Raw genomic sequence first — 23520 nt, 5'->3', positions numbered from 1 at the left:
AAACTGTATAACTTGTTCATAGCTTTGCTTTTTTTATCGCCTGAACCCAAAATGAACATAAATCAGCTATGATATAAGAAATTCATGCACTGCTGAAAACTCATGCCGTATCCCTAAAATATAAAGAGCTACACGTACTATCCTGACATACACCTGTTTCAGTATGAGGGACTTTTTTGGTCACCATGTCAGTTTGGCTCAATTGTAATTTTATTGCAGACAATGAGCAAACTTTAGCAGCTTCAAAAAGCTCATGTCTTGAAAATATCAAGTGATTATCCAGCTTTTACCAGCTATTTTTGGCATTTTCTAGTTATAATCTACTAATTTATTGTGTAATTTTGTTTTTGGGTTGATATTTTAGGTACATTGGAACCAATACCAATTTCCCCTGCAGTTATTACGGTAGCCTAAACACAACAAAACTCATAATCCATTTGGCACATCTTACCCTTCATAAAGACCCATATGCAAAATATTGATTAACTCCTTTCTGACCTCGGATGGGGTAGTACGTCCGAGGTCAGAACCCCCGCTTTGATGTGGGCTCCGGCGGTGAGCCCGCATGAAAGCCGGGACATGTCCATTGTTTTGAACAGCTGACATGTGCCCGCAATAGCGGCAGGTGAAATTGCGATTCACCCGCCGCTATTAACTAGTTAAATGCCGCTGACAGCGGCATTTAACCGGCGCTTCCGGCCGGGCGGCCGGAAATGAGCGCATCGCTAACCCCGTCACATGATCGGGGGTCAGCGATGCTTCTGCAGAGTAACCATAGAGGTCCTTGAGACCTCTATGGTTACTGATCCCCGGTAGCTGTGAGCGCCACCCTGTGGTCGGCGCTCATAGCACACCTGCATTTCTGCTGCATAGCAGCGATCTGATGATCGCTGTTATGTAGCAGAGCCAATCACATTGTGCCAGCTTCTAGCCTCCTATGGAGGCTATTGAAGCATGGCAAAATTTAAAAAAAAGTAAAAAAAAATGTGAAAAAAATAAAAAAAATATAAAAGTTTAAATCACCCCCCTTTCGCCCCATTCAAAATAAATCAATTAAAAAAAAAATCAAACCTATACATATTTGGTATCGCCGCGTTCAGAATCGCCCGATCTATCAATAAAATAAAAGCATTAACCTGATCGCTAAACAGCATAGCGAGAAAAAAAAAATTGAAACGCCAGAATTACGTTTTTTTGGTCGCCGCAACATTGCATTAAAATGCAATAACGGGCGATCAAAAGAACGTATCTGCACTGAAATGGTATCATTAAAAACGCCAGCTCGGCATGCAAAATATAAGCCCTCAACCGACCCCAGATCATGAAAAATTGAGACGCTACGGGTATCGGAAAATGGCACAATTTTTTTTTTCTTTAGCAAAGTTTGGAATTTTTTTTCACCACTTAGATAAAAAATAACCTAGTCATGTTAGGTGTCTATGAACTCGTAGTGACCTGGAGAATCATAATGGCAGGTCAGTTTTAGCATTTAGTGAACCTAACAAAAAAACAAACAAAAAACAAGTGTGGGATTGCACTTTTTTTGCAATTTCACCACACTTGGAATTTTTTTCCCGTTTTCTAGTACACAAAATGCTAAAACCAATGATTTTGTTCAAAAGTACAACTTGTTTCGCAAAAAATAGGCCCTCACATGGCCATATTGACGGAAAAATAAAAAAGTTATGGCTCTGGGAAGGAGGGGAGCGAAAAACGAACACGGAAAAACGGAAAATCCCAAGGTCATGAAGGGGGTTAATAAGGGTGTTCTGTGGCAAGAGCCTCCAAATTGATTAAAAGTCATTTGTTTTTTAATGAATTTGGAGCATCTTTTAGCTGCCATGTGCCAAAACTCAAGGACTGGAGTACATTTCTTTAGAAACTTACGCCACAATTTTGGAAAAAAATATGTAAGTTGTCGACCATGCTTGGCTACACCACTACAGCTAAACTCCACCCATATCGCCAAAAAGGTGGCAATGATGGCTGAGATTACTATAAGTTGAATAAAACTTTACAAGCAGTTTTTCAACAAAATTCAGCCAAAAATCATAAGGGCCATTGCCTTAACTTAGAAATTTTTCAAGTTACAATTTTTGTTACAAACATACTTAATAAAGGAGTAATTGTAGTTTAGGGAAGAAAATTAACCCTCTGCGTGCAAACTACTAAAACTGTGGCCTTTTTAAGTAAAATATACCCTAAAGTTGCATGTCAAGTCCCTTTAAATGTCTGATATTTTTGGATGTGTTCTATCCATTTTTTTTTATTTTGGACAGATATAAATCAGCACATATATGAGTACGTGCTCTAACACAATCTCACCCATTAAAGTGAATGCATCCACCAAAGAATCCCATAGCAAAAAAATGCAATCAGTGCTGCATTCTAGTGCTGTCCATTTTCATTGATTTTGTAAACCTTAATCATTTATTTATTTTTTCAATTTTTGCATACGAGAAAAACATGCCACAATAAGGGTAAAAAAGGACATGTGGAAAAAAAGTTGATACAAAAATACCTTAAACAAAAATTGACCAATTTTTTTTGCATGCCAAAAAACTGGCATGAATGAGGCTCTCGCTGAAAATCCTATAACGAGGGGAGACTTGTCTTTTGTTTTACAACATTTCTCTATCACAGCCTTGGCATTTACAAACTTGTCATGCAGAAGTGTGTAGGGGATGTGATCCCTTTGAATATGAAGCTTTACATTTGTCATCTTGAAATAAATTGACTCTTATTTCCAGACTAACCTGTTGAGCCACAATCTCTCCAACAGCATTAGTCTCAGATGTGGAATCAGTCACATTTAAAATCTGCGTTGGCTCTTGCCCAGGGAAACTGCTGTTTGAATAGGCAATTTCCAACATGCTTTTAAATTCAACTTGTACAAACCAGTGTGATAGAACTGATTCCAGAGTACAAAAGGGATTATTTATAAAAGTCATGGTGCTGTATAACTGGGGTAAATGTAAATTTGATTGATGAAAAGAATTCCCACTACTGTTTTCCAAGTAACTCGAGTTTCTCACTAATAATAATTTAAAGCCCCCCATTCTCTTACAAATTGCTGATCTCTTCTGATTTTTTTTTCTCTTTTCTATACAGGACAAACTTAGAATAGGTTTATTTCATGGTGGTATAAATATACAGTTGGAAAAACAGCAAACTTACTTGTAATATTCTAAGTTTAGAAAATATTCTCCAGGAGCACCAACATACAAATAAATGACAGAAAACGGCTTAAAGGGGCTGTCTGGGCATATGATATTGATGGCCTTTTCTTAGAACTCTCCTAGATAGATGCTTATATCTCCTTAAGACCTCTCCTCATCAATATCAGATCAGCAGGTTTCCGACTCCCAAGACCCCCGCCGATTAGCTGCTGGCAACTTTGGCGGCAGCCAAATATAAACATTGAATGGATCAGCACAATATAATATTCAGAACCTTTTAAATATGTCAAGATATAAGATGTTCAAAGAATCACTAATTTTCATGGATTGCATGATTTCTTTATTTTGCACTCACAGCACTAATAGTTTTTTTTAACCCATTCAAGGTAATCAGTCAGGTGAAAAATATAGTCCAATGTGCAGGGACTATGTTACTTTTGTAGGAAAAGATTAATTGTAACTTATAATTTAATTAATTTCTATGCTTTTTCTGACTTTAAAGGGTCTAGTGGGCGATTTGTGCTACCAGTAACGTGGAAACCCCATATATTTACATTATCAGATAACTAACCTGAGTGGGAACTTGCTTTTTTTGTGGACTAAGTTGAAGCTTTTTTGGGTACGTTTTGCATAATATTTTGGATCATATTTATTCTGCGCCCTTTGCCAAGCACTTACATTGGGGGACACGCCTGACGGGTCCAGCAGATGACATGTGTAATAGTTATAGGGGATAACTCAGGAGACTCTTTGCGTGGAACAAGATAACTACAGGACACAGTTTTATACGTGGTAAAGTCTATATTATCACACGGTGATTCAAACAGGTGCAGAGAGAAACTCAAGTCCACAACACTTGGTGCAAATAATAAACGCAGCTTAGCAGTCTTCAGAGAAAAATCAATCAAGCAGAAAGTCTATGAAGCACAGTTATTCTTGAGGATACTTGACATGAATAAATCCTTGTCTTAGTCCAGACACAGATCGATATGCTTATAGGCAGTTCAAATCACATCTTAGCTCAACCAGGGAGGCCTGGTTAATAGTCTCAGGTTCATGCAAAGCAGCAGCAGCTTACATGTCCAGCAAATGCAGATGAAGTAAACACGAGCAGCAGATGAAGGAGGATTACTGGAAACTTGTGTATGCAGCAGGAACTCAGAGCAGAGTAGCAGGATCACCACACAGGTTCACAGGAGCAGGTGTATAGCCAGGGAGTAATCAGAGGTCAGGAGCTGGATGCAAGGCAGAATACTCTAGCACAGACTGAAGGCTGGGGTGGAGTTTTATAGCAGCTAGACACAGTGCACATGAGACCAAAGACGCCATCTTGGAAGAGGGCAGTAATGCACAAAAGGTAAAAAATGTTCAGAGTCCTGACAACATGGCTCCCAAAACCATCAATGATTGTGGAAACTTCACACTAGACCTCAAGCAGCTTGGATTGCGTGCCTCTCCACTCTTCCTCCAGACTCTGGGACCTTGATTTCCAAATGAAATGCAAAATTTACTTTCATCTGAAAACAACACCTTGGACCACTGAGCAACAGTCCCTGTTCTCTTTCTCCTTGGCCCAGGTAAGACACTTCTGTCTATTAGTCATGAGTGGCTTGACACAAGGAATGCAACACTTGTAGCCCATATCCTGGATACGTCTGTGTGTGGTGGCTTTTGAAATAATGACTCCAGCAGCAGTCCACACCTTGTGAATCTCATCCAATTTTTTTAATGGCCCTTTTTTATAACAATCCTTTCAAGGCGGAGCTTATTCCGGCTTTTTCTACCATATTTTTTCCTTCAACTCAACTTTCCATTAAAATGCTTGGATAAAGCACTCTGTGAACAGCCAGCTTCTTTTGTGGCTTACCCTCCTTGTGGAGTGTGTCAATGACTGCCTTCTGGACATCTATCAAGTCAGCAGTCTTCCCCATGATTGTGGAGCCTACTGAAACAGACTAAGGGACCTTCTTAAATGCTTAGGAAGCGTTTTGCAGGTATTTTTTTTGCTAATGATTCTAATTTACTGAGATAATGACTTTTAGGTGTTCATTGGCTGTAAGCCATAATCATCAACATTAACAGAAATAAATATTTGAAATAGATCACTCTGTTTCTATTGAAGAACTGACATAAAATAACTTTTGATGACATTCTAATTTAGTGAGAAGCACTTGTAGATATGTCATCAATGGGAAAGTACTTCCCAAGCATGACATATATATAGTGCAAATGTCGGGAAGGGGTTAAATTTCACCACTTGTTTCCATCAGTTTCTCGCAGTGGCTTCCTTTGCTCTCCTCACCGGTAAGTATATACACAGTTTTCCAAGTTGATTGTGTTGTATATGGGAATACATTATGACTATAAGTGATAAATATCTACAGCCCTGGGAAGACATTATGACTGTAAGTGATAAATATCTACAGCCCATAATTCTGATATGTAGACATTCGCTGCATTCACTATAAGCTGTAACATGATGTTAATTACAATCAAAATAATTGGTATAATTTTCTCCAGCTTGAAAACCATCACAGACACCTTCATTTTTTTTATGGACAGGATAAAAAAGTGCCCTATTTTTACAGACAGTCTTGGAGTTTCTGGAGGGCTGGCAACACTATAGTTAAGAAAAAGCTGTTGGCTGAACCCCATGAAATATGGATACCTTAAATGGGGTCCTCGAGTACCATGACATTGATAACCTATTCTTTGAATAGGTCAGTTAGATTGAAGGGAGTCTAAGAACCCCCCAATTAGCTGTTAGCAGATTCTGCATCTGAAATAATTACAAAGTAGGTAGAGTGAACACCATAAACCCATACACTCTGTAATTCAGAGCACGTGGCATCAAAGCAATAATAGACTGTGTAAAACAGGTCTTTGCAAGTTATCCTTTATCAATAGGGTAGGGTATAACTTTAAGATTTCTCAAGTCCACAAGCTGGGGCCTTGATGGGTCTATGGCAGGGGTGCACAACATGTTTTGGACCAAGGGCCAACATCATCATGCTGAACCAATCCAAAGTTCCACAAAAAATGTTAAGAGTATTTACATGAATACATCAGCAGAACCAAGTTCTGAGTATTTGAGAAGGATTTGGAGAGTTTCAGCTCCAAAAAAAATCAACACACCAAAACTTACACTGATTTTTTGTAGCAGAAAATCCACCTCATAATGTCAATACTAAGTTTTGAGGTCTTTTCAGTTTTAACATGAAGCATGTTATAGATTGTTACATGATCAGAACCACTGTCAGCACATGAAAGCTGCACCTGAAGCACAGGAATACATCACCAAGCTTAGTACAGTGATCAACTGCAATTTCAGGTCAGCCCCATATACAGGGTGGGTCATGTATATGGATACACCTAAATAAAATGGGAATGGTTGGTGATATCAACTTCCTGTTTGTGGCACATTAGTATATGGAAGGGGCAAAACTTTTCAAGATGGGTGGTGACCATGGCGGCCATTTTGAAGTTGGCCATTTTGGATCCAACTTTATTTTCTCTAATGGGAAGAGGGTCATGTGACACATCAAACTTATTGAGTATTTCACAAGAAAAACAATGGTGTGCTTGGTTTTAACATAACTTTATGTAAACCTATAAAAAACGCAATCCGCAGTGCACATGCTGCAGAAAAAACGCGCGGAAACGCAGAGGTTTACATTCTGCAGCATGTCAATTCTTTGTGCGGAATCTGCAGTGGTTTTACACCTGCTCCAAAATAGAAAACCACAGGTGTAAAACCGCAGTGGAATCTGCACAAAAACCGCGGTAAATCCGCAATAAATCCGCAGGAAAAACACGCAGTTTTTGCCCTGCGGATTTATCAAATCAGCAGAGGATCTTTCTACGTGTGCACATACCTTTATATGGATACACCAAAATAACAAGGGATTGGTGACAGTTTTCTTGCGTTGAAATCTGCTGCAATGACCCGGGTACTGCATTCACCAGACATCAACACAATTTCTATCCACTCCTCACGTGTTAACCTCTGCGACATGACCATGAACAAATAATTGCCCCTCAGTGTGCTTCCTGCACAAAATATCCCTCCCACACTGACTCGCTCCATAATGTCCCTCCCATACTGCTCCTCTACATAATATTCCCCACACACAGCTTCTCTCTGTAATTCTCCTCCCCATCGCTTCTCTAAGTCTTATTCCCACCATGCTGCTCCTCTCCATTATATCCCCCCTTACACAGCTCCTCTTCGTCATATTCCCCCTCACATAGTTCCGCTCTGTAATATCCCCCCAACACAGCTCCTTTAATATTCCTCCTACACAGCTCCTCTCTGCAATACTGCCCACCACTCAGCTCATTCTAACATTGCCCCAAATAGCTCCTCTCTAATATTTATTCCCCACACTGCTTCTCTCTGTAATATTTCCCCCACACAACTCCTTTCCACAATATTGCCCCCCCACGCAGCTCGTCTAGTCATACTGTTGAGGAGAGCCATAAGATCAAATACTTAATTAACCTCAACAGATAAGGTAATTGAGAGAAACAACCCATAACATGTATTGTTTAACCTTACATAAGTTTTCCTCAGACAAAGTGAGACACTGAAGATGGCTGCCATCTCCTCTACCAGAGCCGTGTGCTCTGGTATCCAAGATGAACAATGAAGACACTGAAGATGGCCGCCATTTCCTGTTTCAGCAGACCGTGTGGTCTGGTATCCAAGATGACGCCCACCCTGATGACCTCATGGATCCACCCAAAGCGACGCCCACCCTGATGACCTCACGGACCAACCCACCTTGATGACCTCATGGATCCGCCCATGGACTTGCTCATGCCCAACCCACTAACCAATGGAATACATCCGATCACTCCCATTTTAGAGCTAACCGAGCCCCCTTACAGGAGATATATAACATTGTGTTTGACTAATAAATCCCTTCTTGGAGCTGAGCCACACATTGATCAAGGAGAGTTACAGCTGACTGTGTCTGGTGTATTTCTTTAGTGCACATGATCAATATCCATTAGGCCAGGAGTAGGCAACTAGAGAATTGAACATTATATTAATTGTTCAACCCTAATATTTGGCCGCCCAACCTGGGACCAGCAGAGGAGAGCCCTGAACCCTGAAAACCGGCGGGTGGAATGGCTGGATGCACTGAGTACCCCGAATCTGGAGACTGATCACCTCCTTAACAGAGCACGGTAAGTCTGCTGATTTTTTATAATCTGTAGTCTTTACCTGTGTCCTTCGGGGTATCCTGTGCAGATTGCCTGACCGTGTCCGGTTTTCTTGGTATCTGTAAGACGGCAGAAAGGGTATCTCCGCTGCTGGTCATTTAATTGCAAGAACCGTCACATGTTTTAGTTGCCTACTGCCTGTTACATGTTGTGAAGAGGGGAGATGACTGGTAGTAAAGAAGAGAAGTATTGTGTAAGGACAGTCAAAGCAGGTTTCTAAGAAAGAAAAAAAAAAGCAAGTGTTTACAGAGGGCTAGAGGCAAGTGATAAAACAGGAAAAACAGGTTTTTACAGAAGGGTATGACTGGTAGTTAGGAAAAGCATTGTGTTTGGAACAGGACAGGTTTCTAGGAAAGAATAAGCAAGTGTTTACAGAAAGAAAAGCATGTGGTAGGACGGGAAAAACAGGTTTGTTTTTAGAGAAGGATAAGCAAGCAAGTGTAGAAAAAATAAAATAATTTTTGTCTGTGGTATACGGTTGTCGCCTGTGATAAGATTTTCAGTTCTGTACAAGAGAGACTAGGACCTGGAGTAATTGACTCGGCCTAGGGGGGCCCGGTAAATCTTGGAGCAATTGGCTCAGTTCGGGCATAATAAATTGTGTAGCGGCTCATTGAAACTTGGAGCAATTGGCTCAGTTTGGGCCAATTAAATTTATAGTTTTTCTTTTTTTGCCCCGTGACATCGAGTAATTGACTCTGCACGGGGACCGGTAAGTTAGGGAGCAATTTGACAAAGTAGGGAATAATTGGTTTGTAAAGTACGGAGCACGGAAGTCAGACAGGGACCACGTGACAAGAAGCAATAGGAACTGAGTACTGCAGACTCAGTTCCCTTTAGAATCTCAGGTTTGAGTCATCTCCCCCGTCTTATTGTTTGTTTGGTGTTTGTTATCTTGATAGATAGATATATATATACTGTATATTTATAGAAAGATGGAGAAATTAATGCAGTTCTGCCGTATGGGCACTAAGCCAAATTCAGATGGCAAGTTAGACTCATGCACATTAGTGGAAATTGTGTGGAATGCCAGAAGGGGGGATGGTTACAGCCCCTGGAGTGGAAGATTGTCTTAAAAAAAAAAAAAGGAAAGAAAGAAAAGGTATCCTACAAGATAATGGATTGTTGTCTATTGCTAGGGCAGGAGAGAGAGTCTCTGAAAGTCTGTATAAAAAAAAAAATAAAAAAAATGGAAATTGGGTAAAGAGAAAAGGAATAGAAAGAATAGAGTTTTGAGTTGTGTATTACAAAAATATATCCTGTGAGCGGCCACCACCGTATAATGGTGGCCCAGAGCCATGTGCTAAATGTAATGGCGGCCATTTTGTTAATGGCGAATGTGTTAAATGTAATAGCAGCCAAAATGGTGGCCCAGAGCCATGTGGTAAATGTAATGGCGGCCATTTTGTTAATGGCGAATGTGTTAAATGTGATAGCAGCCAAAATGGTGGCCCAGAGCCATGTGCTAAGTCTAATGGCGGCCATCTTGTTGGTGGTAAATACAATTCTGACGGCGGCCATCTTGTTGGTGGTAAATATAATTCTGACGGCGGCCATCTTGTTGGTGGTAAATATAATTCTGACGGTGGCCATCTTGTTGGTGGTAAATACAATTCTGACGGCAGCCATTTTGTTGGTGGTAAATATAATTCTGATGGCGGCCATCTTGTTGGTGGTAAATATAATTCTGATGGCGGCCATCTTGTTGGTGGTAAATATAATTCTGACGGCGGCCATGCTGTGGATGGCGAATGTGCTGGTTCTGGTGGTGAACATCTCAGACTAAGGCTACACACCACTTCGCTAAATCCTTGTTACCCAGTAATGACCACTAACGGCCAATACTATATTCCTTCGGGAAGTGAACAGGCTTTACCCATGTTTCCTATCTCAGTTGTTTCCAATGGGGCACCAACCCTTTCCTCTATCACTCCTGTTGTGAATCCAGCAGTCATCTCAGCTGGATCGTCCCCAGCACCTACCCTTTCTACTGTCACTTCCACTGCCAATTTAGCCGCACACCCACATGAGATGCTCCAAGCAGCGGCCTCTCCTCCCAATGCCTCCACAACAGCACTCTCACGCAGCCTACATAACCCTATGCCCAGTACCTCACAGGCTGTCTCGCAGCCAAGTGCACACCTGTATGGGACGGTGGCGACTGTAACAAGGGGGGCTCAATGTGGGAGGGGGATACCAATAGCACAGGAAGCACAAAGGGGAGGGAATGTTGGCAACCTATTTTTGAAAAAGAACTTCCTGAGGGACCCTTGTTAGTGGTGGGAAAGGATGACATAACAACAATGGAGACAGACACTATTGTTAATGCTGCCAATTCTCAGTCAGAGCACAATGGAGGTGTAGCTAGAGCTATAGTGGAAGCGGGAGTTGGCGACTATTCAAGCTGACAGTCAAATCATTGTTGAGTCACGTGGTCAGATAGCTGTTGGGGACTTAGCGGTGACTAAAGCTGGCAATCTTCCATGTAGAATGATCATACATACTGTGACCCCTACTTATGACCCTATTCATCCAGACGTTAGTGCTCAACAACTTCGTGCAGCAATAACTCGCATTAATGAGGACAGGACTGTTAAAGCTTTTAAGACTGCCTGCGTCACCTGGAGCCCATACCATGATACTGGAGCTGCCCAAATAGAGCCCCTCATTCCAGGACTGTTATCTCCTCCTGCTCCTCATAAACAAGGGACTACATCTGCACTCCCGGTGCCATCTCTACTCCCGCCTCAGGTGCCACCGCCAACAGTGCCAATGCTCATGTCTGAGGAGCCCACCATCTATGTCAAGTTTACACCCCAGCAAGCTGCTACTCTGTTGAACCAAGTTCTAGATCCAGAAAAACAGCCGATGCCTTTCTACAGGAGCATGACGAGACATGGGACTCTGGTGTTGAGTTCTGCCAAGAACCTAAGACAAGGGCCTCGGATGAGTTGGCTGACCTATCAATTATTATTGTTGCCAAAGGTTTCCAGATGCCTCAAAGCTGATGCAGCCATTGTACGATGACCTCAAGACGTCAGCGTTTCCACTATGTACTAAATCCGTGGAAGCTTTCTACGCTCTTAAACAGGCCATACAGTCTGCACCAGCTCTTGGAATCCCAAATTATCAACTACCTTTTTACTTGTTTGTCAGTGAAGTAGCAGGACATGCTTCCGGAGTCCTAGCACAAAAACATGGGGGAAGAACAAGACCAATCGGCTACTACTCTGCCCGCCTGGACTCTGTGTCTCAAGCTTCCCCGACTTGCCTCAGAGCTGTTCATGCTGCACATATGCTTCTGGACAAAACTTCTGATATCATCTGAGGACATCCAGTTCTCTTAATGGCTCCACACGACATAATTGCTATTGTTGGAACCTAAACATCTGTTGGTACAGCATCATATGAGACTCCTATGTTGGCTCTTGGTTCCGGATAATGTCACTCTTGTCCGCTGCAGCATCTTCAAACTGTCCACGCTGCTTCCTCTTTCCAGGGGGGATGTGGATGATACTGATGCTCTCGGAGAAGATGCCTCTACACACTCAGAGGATCATGACTGTCTTGAACAAATGCATGAAGAAGTAGCCTCCCAGAAAAACGTGTCTGAAGACCCACTCCCACATGCTGACGTGACGTTCTTCACTGATGGTTCCAGATTTGCAGATGAAACAGGAAGGTTCCACATGGGATATGCCATGGTTACACATGACCAGGTCATCTCAGCCGGATCCCTACTACCGCACGTCTGCACAAGAAGCGGAACTTAAGGCTTTGACGTTGGCTTGTCAGGAAGCGACGGAGAAGGTGGTCAACATCTACACGGATTCAAGATACGCTTTTGGAGTGGCTCATGACTTCGGCAGCATCTGGGCAGCCAGAGGATACCTAATGTCCAGTGGAACTCCTGTAAAACATGCTGCTACGATGCAAGAACTTGTGGTCGCTCTGAATCTACCTTCAGAGGTTGCAGTGATCGAGATCAAAGCTCACGGGAGACTGGATTCTCCAGAAGCAAGGGGGAACTTCTTTGCTGACAAAACAGCAAAGACCTATGCTGCGGATCCATTTAGGAAAGAGAAAGCAGCGGTGTACGTGTCACAAGACACTTAAGAAGGGACTAAAGCCTCTCTTATGAGGATTATCCAACTACATCAAGACAAGACATCAGATGATGAAAAGAAGTCATGGCAAGAAGGAGGAGCTAAAAAGGATGAAGATGGAGTCTGGAGGATAAACAAAAAGGTCTCTCTACCCCGTAATCTGTACCCCTCAGTGACAGAATGGGCACACGGTATCACCCACAGAGGCAAGAATCAGATGAGTGACCTAATTTGGAAGACTTATATGGCACTTGGGATCTCTACTGTCACCCAAAATTATTTCAAGTCCTGCCTTGTGTGTGCAACATGCAATCCAGCACCACCTCAGAAAGTTACTCAGAAACATTTGGCTAAACCACTTTATCCCTTTCAGAAAATTCAGATTGACCACATTCAAATGCCAAAAGTAGGGAAGTACGAGTATGTACTGGAAGTGACTGACATGTTCTCAGGATGGCCCGAAGCCTATCCAGTAACCAACATGACTGCCAGAGTGACTGTTAAGAGACTGATGACTGAAGTAGTATGCAGATATGGGGTCCCAGAGGTAATTGAGAGTGACCAAGTACCTGCGTTCACTGCAGCCCTGACTAAGGAACTATGGACATTGGTGGGAGCTGATTTGGGTTTACATACTCCATATCACCTACACAGCAGTGGGAAAGTAGAAACACTGAATGGCACCTTCAAAAATAAAATACTGAAAGCCAGTTAGGAGGTCAGACTTGGACAGACATTTTGCACGTTGCCTTATACTCAGTCAGAAACACTCCAAGGGGTCCCACTAAACTCACACCATACGAGATTCTTTTTTGGGGGGCCTCCAAGATTGGGTCAATATTTTCCACAACAGCTAGCCTTGGGAAGTGATACTCTTGTAAATGATGTAATTGTTGTTACTAAAGAACTGTCAGTAACACATGTACAAGTTTTATCATCCATTCCAGGTCCAGATTCCAGTGAAGGTACCCATGCTTTCCAACCTGGTGACTACGTGCTTGTAAAGAAGTTCATCAGAAAAGACATTCCTGGAGTCGAGATTTAAGGGTCCCTACCAAGTGCTCCTGACTACTCCTACTTCAGTCAGGGTTGCTGAGCGCCTCCTGGATCCATCTCTCACATTGTAAACTTCTTAGACAGGTAGGGACAGAGTAGGATCTGACCTGCTTGTCAAAGTCCAGCTACAAAGGGAGGTTTTCCACAAGGGAAAACTTGTCTCAAACTGGTGAAAACTCCAATTCCCCCTCCCGGGCAAGACGGTCAGATCTAGGATGTGTACAACAGGGTTAGTAGCATTTTATGTAACCATGGAGATGGAAGATTGGAGAGTAATAGATCCAGCAAATTGGGAAGTCCCGAGGACACTGGTAACACGCTCCGATATACCTCCTCAGTATACCCATAATCGGTCACACATTCTCTGGTGTCTATAGCATCCATATTGTCATGAAGCCTCTGATGTCATAATAACACTTAACATCGATGGGTTAGGGAACCACGGTGGGATCAAGATAAAAGAAAAGGTTAATAAAGTATTTAGGGGGGACTGTTGAGGAGAGCCATAAGATCAAATACTTAATTAACCTCAACAGATAAGGTAATTGAGAGAAACAACCCATAACATGTATTGTTTAACCTTACATAAGTTTTCCTCAGACAAAGTGAGACACTGAAGATGGCTGCCATCTCCTCTACCAGAGCCGTGTGCTCTGGTATCCAAGATGAACAATGAAGACACTGAAGATGGCCGCCATTTCCTGTTTCAGCAGACCGTGTGGTCTGGTATCCAAGATGACGCCCACCCTGATGACCTCATGGATCCACCCACAGCGACGCCCACCCTGATGACCTCACAGACCAACCCACCTTGATGACCTCATGGATCCGCCCATGGACTTGCTCATGCCCAACCCACTAACCAATGGAATACATCCGATCACTCCCATTTTAGAGCTAACCGAGCCCCCTTACAGGAGATATATAACATTGTGTTTGACTAATAAATCCCTTCTTGGAGCTGAGCCACACAGTGATCAAGGAGAGTTACAGCTGACTGTGTCTGGTGTATTTCTTTAGTGCACATGATCAATATCCATTAGGCCAGGAGTAGGCAACTAGAGAATTGAACATTATATTAATTGTTCAACCCTAATAATACTTCCCCCACACAGCTCCTCTCTGTAATATTCCTACCTTACAGCCCTTCTCCGTCATATTCCCGAAACACAGCACAACTTTGTCGTATTACCCCTCAAACAGCATCCCCATACTATACCCCACAACATCACTCCTCTCAGTCATGTTCACTCCTGCACAGCTCCTCTCCATGTCCTTGCTTTTTCTGCGGCACTGGTGACAGCAGCAATGTGATGAGGTCACTGCATGGTGTAATAAACTCATCACTCTGCGGCATGTCGGGGCTGGGGCTGAGTGCTGCTCTGCTCTACCCCTGTCCCGGATCTAAAGTATTTAACTCTATTCACATCTGAAAGATACAAATACAGTTGAACATAGAAAGTTGAGAACCATAGTCTCCCAGTTCTCTGCTGAATTCAAAAAAGAGGGCAGCACTTCATTTTCTTAGTGAAAAACGTGCAGGATTTAATCAACCCACCCAGGGAACTAGTCTGATTGCTGTATGTGTCGGGAAGGAATTTTTTCCCCAATGTGGAGCTTACGTTTTGCCACATGGGTTTTTTTTGCCTTCCTCTGGATCAACATGTTAGGGCATGTTAGGTTAGGCTACTATGGGTTGAACTAGATGGACTTAAAGTCTTCCTTCAACCTTAATAACTATGTTACTATGTTAAATGTCTGGGCGACGTTTCGGCTCTAAATGAGCCTTTATCAAGCTTGAGATAGGCTCATTCAGAGCCAAAACGTCGCCCAGACATGTGGGTTGATTAAATCCTGCACGTTTTTTAATTCATGTGACGTTTGGACAATCCTTGGACAGATTGCCTGGGGGTCTTGCACCCGAAGATAAGTAGAACGTTGTGCTGTTCCTGTTTTTTATTACCAGTTCTCTGCTGGCCACACAACATTCTCCAGTGGGCAGAATGTGACCTGTGGGCCGTATGTTATGCAGTCTTGGTCTATGGTATTGATGGAGAAAGTAGAGGTAAGCACGCCTTTATCCAGCAGACAATGAATGAATAGGGCATACCTTCTAATACTGGGAATAAGTCTTCAAACATCAGCTAAGCTTGGTGGCGAAGCAGGGCAAGTTTGGATACAGTATGTATAAATTTGGATCTGGTGTTTTCGTGTTTCTTTTTTTACAGCATCATAAATGCCAATAAACGAACACATTTGTGTAGTATAGAATAACCTCTGGAAAAGTGTTATTATGAGTTAAAAATAAATCTACATTACAGTAACAACTCCAAGAACACTACTGTGAAGATCAAGACGCAGCTACCAATCAAAGAAGCTGGTCAAAAAGGACCAGACATTGCATAAATGAATCTCTAAGACAACCAGTAATAATGGAAATGGATACAAAATATATTAGTTCTCTTCATTTATTCAGCTTGCTTAGTAATATTCTGATAAATAATATCTTTCCAGCTAATGAAGAATGGATGACCTGTACTTGGCCGGTGGTCACACTAGAATAGTAGTTAGCTTCCAATCATTTAACCTCTAATGGTAATTCAGTTTGCAGTCCCTCTGTTTTATTATAGAGGTGTATTACTTTGCACATTTTAAATTAATCAGCCAGAAGGAAACTTAAAAGATTTAGAAATTCTGTTTTGCATCATTTTCTACATTATAAACTATTCCAATGTATCATTAAGAATGAGGCCACTTTGTTGGCAGAATGAGGGGGTGGAAGTAGTGGCAGGGATTTTGCTTGTCCCCCAGTAGATCAATAAGACAAAGTACAGAATTGTACAAAACTGAACTCTGCTCACACCTAATAAATTAACCAACAGAGTTCAAGTTAATCTGGCTGTGCTGCAGTACTTCATCTTCTTTAAATACGCAGCTCAGAATGAAAGAAAATACGTTAAGAAACGTAATACCCAAGTTTGTTATTATAAAAGTTTTTAATTAGATAACCAGAATACATAATTTTCTTTATTTAGGGAAGGATGAAAACAAAGATTTCAAATTGGTACAAGCGGTAATAAAAATGCATGAACCCAATCAAGTATGGATATGCAATCTAGCATATTATTTTTATCACTGATGTACTTTGGTCTATGTGTCCCAAGACTCCAAGATAAAAAAAATCAATACATTTTAATAGCAGAGAAAAATTGAAGCAAAAATAGCTAATAGTATTAAATAAAGCACTTCCAAAGAATTATGCAACTTTGGAATGTCCTAACTGATGGGAGAACGTGCTCCCAACTGCTAGATGATTGAGCATCGAAGTGCTCGGGCACGCTGTTTGCTCGATTGAGGATCGCGGATCTTCAAGTGCCATGCTCAAGACCGCACCTTGTTAGACAGCCAATGAACAGGCAGGGATTTACACCATACACGATAATACCATAGCCATGTTGGATACTGGGATTACGGTGAGTGGTTGGCTGTATGGCATCATGGGGTCTTATACAAGACCCAGTGACACGATGCTCTGCACACTGTGTTCAAGATCAATTCAGGGAGAGTTATTATAGGTGGGAGAGCATTGTGTAGAACAGGGATATAGTCATGGTTTAATAAGATTGTATATACAGTATTTGTATACTGCTCTTGCAGCATCAAAACAACAATCGTTTTCATGGCTAAATATTTAACTTTCTGTAGTAACACCGCTGTTACCTGCATTTAGTAAAGGAAAGGTTTAGGATTAGAGGCATCTAGGTAGGGTTTAATAATGCTATTTCAGTACTTGTATAACGCTGCTGTACTATTTTCCCTATTAATGCCAAAATGTTTGCAGTCACATATACCTAACTGCAGGTTAAGGTTGGGAAGTGGACATGCTGCTGATGGTGCACGCAGAGGCTGAAGCCGTGGGCTGGTGAAACCACTCTGTCTTTCACATGGTCCAGTCTTACAACCCAAGTGTCTGGACCACAAATTTTTCACCCCGATCCTCCTTCCTCCCACCAAGGCGAGTCCAAGGAGACAAGTGATCCCTTACTTGGTCACTCTGAGGAGCTCTTTACCTTTATATTTATTGATTCTGGCCTCTTGCCCTGCATGTTTCAAGATGTACAAGAGGAGCTCATGTGTAGTGATTCCCAAATATTTGAGCAGCCGTGGTAAGAAGATGACGATGGTGCGGAACAGCAATTAGTGTCTTAAGAGGTAGATGATGAGACACAGTTGCCAACAAATGATGCTGTTAAGTCAACAAGTCAGGAGGACCAGAGTGTGGAAGTGGAAGACTGGGTGGTGGACGATTAAGTCACTGAACCAACCTGGGAAGCTGCTATGCAGAGTGAGGACAGGCAGGAAGAAACAGTGGGGTGGGCCAGACGGAAAAGGTGGGTAATTGTTCTCCATAGCTCCCACACACGTCAAGTTCCAAGGCCAATGGTTAGCTAGTTAGTAGACTGCTTCCCAGTCTGGTGCTTTTATAAAGAAATTGCAGACAATAAAATAATGGTCATTTGCAACTGGTGCTGTACCAAGATCAGCAAGGGCCTGACCACTACCAGCCTGACCACCACCAGCATGCTCAGGCACAGGTAATCAAAGTACCAGACTAGGTGGGCTGAAAGGCTAAATGCCTGGGTCCACAATCAGTGGCTGCTGCTGACACAACTGCCTCTTCCCTGTGCTTCATGCTTGCCAATGCCATCCATAAAACAGGCCCGGATGCCTCCCACCCTGCACCTGTCATTGCACATTCGCAAGCACCATCAGCAACCACATCCAATTCTTTGTCCCAGCACAACATTCAGCCATCCCTACCTAAGCCATTGCAACACAAAAGAAAATAACCAGCCAAGCAAAGCCCAAATACTAAACAGGTACATTTCCAGACTGCTTGGAAATGTTGCAGTTTAGGCTTGTGGACACTAAGGCTTTCAACAACCTCATGGCAGCGGCCACCCCTTGGTACTCAGTCTCCAGCTGCCACTATTTTTTCCAAGTGTGCTGTCCCTGCCTTACACCAGAAATTGTTACATAACATCACCCATGCCCTGACCAACACAGTTACTGGGAAGGTCTATTCAAAAACTGACACGTGGACATGTGCTTGTAGTCAGGGATGCTTTGCTACCCTGATCACACACTGGGTGTACCTAGTGGAGGCTGGGACTGAGTGGCAGTCTGGCACGGCACACCTGCTACAGATGACAAGAATTGTGAGCCCTAGTTCTGTCAGGATTTGCTCCACCTCCTACACCAGTTTCTGTACCCACTCCTCCTCCATCTTCGAATTGTCATCCATATCAGTCGCAAGCTGGAAGCACTGCAGCACTGCTTTGGTGAAGTGGCAACAACCTCTGTTGAAACTAATTTGTTTAGGTGACAAACAGCACACTGCCACACAGTTGTTGAAAGTTATAACTGATCAGACAGATCTGTGGCTGTGGCCACTGAACTTACAAACTGACATGGTCATGCGTCATAATGTACGTAACCTATAGGAGGCTCTGAAGCTTGGCAAGCTTGCACACATACATGCCTGTACTTTGTGGATCAGCAGAGGCTGAAAACCTACCCAAATTTGCCTGAGTGGCTTGTGAAGGTATTCCCCATGTGTGTCTATTTACACAAGCCGACTACTGCTGCTGGTGATCTGACAAAGCTGCAACAGCGCTTGCAAGTGCAAGCTCATTGATTGGTGTGCGACGTGACCACGCACTGGAACTCCACATTACATATGTTGGCAAGGCTTTGTGAGCAGCAGAGGGTAGTGATTGAACACTAGCTACAACATGCCTCCATACTTAACAGCCGAGGAGTGGGCATGAATGTCTGACATATGTGAGGTTCTCCAAAACGTTGAGGAATCAAACAAAATTGGGGAGCGGTGAAGATACCATAATAAGCATAACCATCCTGCTTCTGTGTCCACTCAAGCGCTCGCTGCTTACAATTAAAGAGGAAGCTTTGCATATGGACCAAGCAAAGATGGATGAAGAAAGTACACAAGGGGATACTACCCAGCTCAGTCTCGTCTCATCGTCTCAGCCCGGATTGGGTGATATTGAGGAGGCTTAGGAGGAACAGGAGATGATTGCATGCACTACAGAGGGTTCTACGCACACCAACTTCATCTCGTCTGTTCAGCATGGATTGGTTAAGAAGAGGAGGAGAGGATGAAACTGTGGAGTAGGAGAGATGGGAGGAGGAGGAGATGGAGAGTAATCCTGGTGGGGACAGGGAAGTCTTGTCTGTTGGGAGTCTGGCACAAACAGCTGATTTTATGTCCCACTGCCTTTTTTGTGACTCTCTCATTATATGCATTTTGACGAACACTGATTACTGGTTGTTGACCCTTCTTGGCCCGCACTACATGAATTATTTTCCATCTTTCATTCCAGTGATGGAGAGGGCTAGTAAAATGGTGCAATACCAGAAGGCCACAGTTGAACAATTAGTAAAAAAAAATTCCCATCTGACAATGCTAGCTAATGAGGTCATAGATCCTTGCGCAACAAAGAAGTAGAGACGGGGGAGACACACACTAGTTTCAACTGAGGTAGGGGAACACTATCAAAGGTCTGGGACAGTTTTATTATACCCTCCCAGTGCCCCGGCCATGATGTGCGGGAAAGTCTGACAAGGAGGGAAAAGTTTTCAAAGATGGTGAAGGAGTATCTAGTCGACTGTAACAGCGTACTCTGCGATTTCTCTGTGCCATACAACTACTGGGTATCAAACCTTGACATGTGAAATGAACTGTCGCTCTATGCCTTAGAGGTCTGCCCAGTAGCTAGCATTTTGTCAGAGCAGGTTTTTAGCGCTGCCCTGGGCATAATAACTGATAGGCACATCCGCCTGTCAACTAAAAATGCTCACAGGCTGACACTTATCAAAATGAACAAGGCCTGGATTGGCTCAGATTTCTCAACTCCGCCGGATGACAGCAGCAGAACAGAAAGCCAATACAAATGTTCCTTTTTTTTTGGTATATTCCCATACACCTCTTTCCACCCCCCAAAAAAAGCATACGGTTCATAGTTTATTCTTTTTCTTTTCTTTCTTCTCCTCCACCATATCAACAGAGTCATCAGGCGACCCTCACTCAAAATCTTTATAGGGACATCAGGTGGCCCTCACTCAAAAAGAAAAAGGCCTAGATTCTCTCAGACTTCTCAACCCCACTGGATGACAGTAGTGGAACATAAAAACAATTAAAACGTAGGATCATCAGGTGGCCCTCACTCAAAATCTTTATAGTGTTATTGTCACCTACATGATCCCTCAACCTAGGGAGTGCCCTAGTCTATCCCTGTCCCCAGGTTACCCCACAAGGAGGAGACATCGGGGTTAAGTACCATGCTAGTTTATCTTAAACCTTATCTGTTTCTTCCCACACTCAGGGAGCTGTGAGGCTGAAGTGTATAGGATTACACTAACCAGACAGACAAGGTATGATAGACCAGGGCGGAAGAAAACTACAATCATACAAATATACTCACAAAACAACAGCAGGAAACACAGGGGAGGGATAGTTAGGAGAAATCAAATAGGAGGATGAGGATAAGCATGCAAAGCAACTCCACCCAGAAATCTCTTGAACAACTCTCCAACTGCCTACTCCAAACACTGAATTTCTCCTCTAACACCTAACCAAGAAGTACAAACTATCATTGGCAATTCTTAAGTGCCAGTGGTGAGCATATATACCAGATGTGAGTGGCCAGCACAAAACAGCTGAGGCAATTCAGGATCGAGAGCTTCAGGAGATCAACTTAACAGATTAACTCATGCAATGAAAGGGCAAGGAAAACCTGCACTGTTTAATAGGATGGTGAAGCAGTTCTAATTAGTGCAGGATTTTGCCTAACCAGACACTACGATTCTTCTGGCCCCTCTCTGTCGCAATATCTCTGTGACAGTCATTATGCAACCTTTACTCAAAATGATGAAGGCCTGGATTGGCCACGACTTCTAAACCCCACTGGATGGCAGCAGCGGAACATAAAGCCAATTCAAATGTAGGGTCAACAGGATGTCTTCACCCAAAATCTTTATAGAGTCATTATGCATCCCTCACTTAAAATTTGTTACACAATTATCATGTGCTCCTTATTTAAAAGTTTTACAGGATCATCAGGTAGCCATCATGCAAAAGTTTTATAGGGTCATCATGCAACCCTTGCTCTTAATCTTTCCAGGGTTTGCATGACACCCTCCTTCATAATTTTAACAGGATGTGTATGAGGCCTACCTTTACAATTCTCTTACATATATATGTATACCCTCCAGGGGCAAATGTTTTTAAGCCCTTGCACTTAGTGCATAGGCTTTATCAGTCCCACTCCATAAAAATAGGTAAACCATGTTTTTTGAGGCCCTCCTCTACGGGTCTTCCAGGGTGTATTGCAGTCTTTTTTTACTAATTTTTGGCAGTTCTTCCACTTGCTGCATAGGCTTTAGCAGTCTAGAAGTCCTATTACCTAACAATTTTAACAGAATGTGTATGAGGCCCTCATTTATGTCTAATACAGCGTGTATTGGAGTGCCTCTTCCTTGTAATTTTTGATAGTTCTAGCACTGTCCTCGTAGGCTATCACGACTCAATTGTCGGGTATTTCAGGACCAGGGGCTCCTTCCCTGTCCCTACCGCTAGGGGCACCCTAAGTTTGCCCTGTTTCCTAGATTACTCCTGATGGTGAAGATGCTGGAGCCACGTACCTTGCCTTAGCTCCTGAATTCCCTCTCAGTCTGTACACTTCCATACCCAGGGAAGTAGTAGTGTACCATAATACACCAACCAAACAAAGAAGCAAAAACAAACAACAGAGGTAAACACCAGAGAGTGGAGGATGGGGAAAAAAGTTGGAAATGAGAGGATTAGCACACAGGCAAAACATCACAACAGTGTTAATAAAATGATAAATCCACCAAACGTATTCTCCAACAACAACAAACCACCAACTCCTAACCATGCAGCATAAAGCTAACTCTGGCAATGCGTGTTTTCCAGGGCCCAGAATATATCGGAGAGGGAAGTGGTTAAGAGTGAACAGCTGAGAGCCTTAATGTAGGAAAGCTTCCAAGATCTCTCAACTGAGCAGTGCTCCTGCACTGCTAAAAGAAGCCTGCACTGTTCAATATGAAGGTTAAGTTCTTCTAATCAGTGCAGGAGTAGGGAAAATCAGACGCTGCGATCTTCTGGCTCCTCTCTGTCATAATAAACCCGTGACATAAGCTTTGAGAGTTTCAGAGTCCCTCCTTCATAAAGTAAACAGGTTGTGTCTTGCCATTTCACACACCACATGCCCAGATAAGGTAATAAAATGTTACTGGTATCTACCAGTGGGTATAGTTTTAGTTCCTCCTCTACTATGTCATCTACTGTAGTCATAGGCGAAAGGGAAATACGGTGAGAAATGGACTAGCTACTAAGGGGTGTAGGAGGTGGGGGTTTTAGTTTTTTTTTTACTCTTTTTATTTCTTGATCCTTTTAGTTTTGCCTTATATACAAGTTATTATACAGGGAAGAATGTTTCCTAACATTTTTTCCTGTAAAATTCATTTTCTCTTCGGTTTTGCATCTTTGTCAGTCCATAAAGGTGGAGTAATACTCTGACAACATTGTTCCCAGCAGCACCTTGGGATTCAGATGTGTTCAGGTATCTTCCCCATGCTTTTTCAATTACATTTGAGCACCATTTCCATCCATTTCAGCGATTTTCATTCCCCTCCCTCCAGCCTTCCTTTTATGGTTTTCTGGATGAATGCTCGCATTTCCCATTGACTTCTATTATACTCGTTATTTGAGTCGACCACATCCAAGAATCTAACCTGATCGATTCGAGTACCGAGCACTGGAGCATTTTAGTGCTCAATCATCACTAGTCATAGCATAAAAAAGGACAATAGCCTCTCATTTGGCCACTCAGTATCCTTTGCTTCAT

General features: G+C 42.7%; 1 protein-coding gene across 11 annotated transcripts in view; it reads right to left on the bottom strand.

The window, feature by feature from the left end:
* The window catches only part of TPK1 (thiamin pyrophosphokinase 1), an 854031-nt gene that overhangs the window by 284851 nt on the left and 545660 nt on the right, over positions 1-23520 (bottom strand). The gene's annotated exons all lie outside the window — the stretch shown is intronic.

This window comes from Ranitomeya variabilis, chromosome 6, assembly GCF_051348905.1.
Source record: "Ranitomeya variabilis isolate aRanVar5 chromosome 6, aRanVar5.hap1, whole genome shotgun sequence".
Lineage (NCBI taxonomy): Eukaryota > Metazoa > Chordata > Amphibia > Anura > Dendrobatidae > Ranitomeya > Ranitomeya variabilis.
The sequence above is the reverse complement of the archived record's forward strand: the minus strand, read 5'-3'. Positions and strand labels throughout refer to the sequence as shown.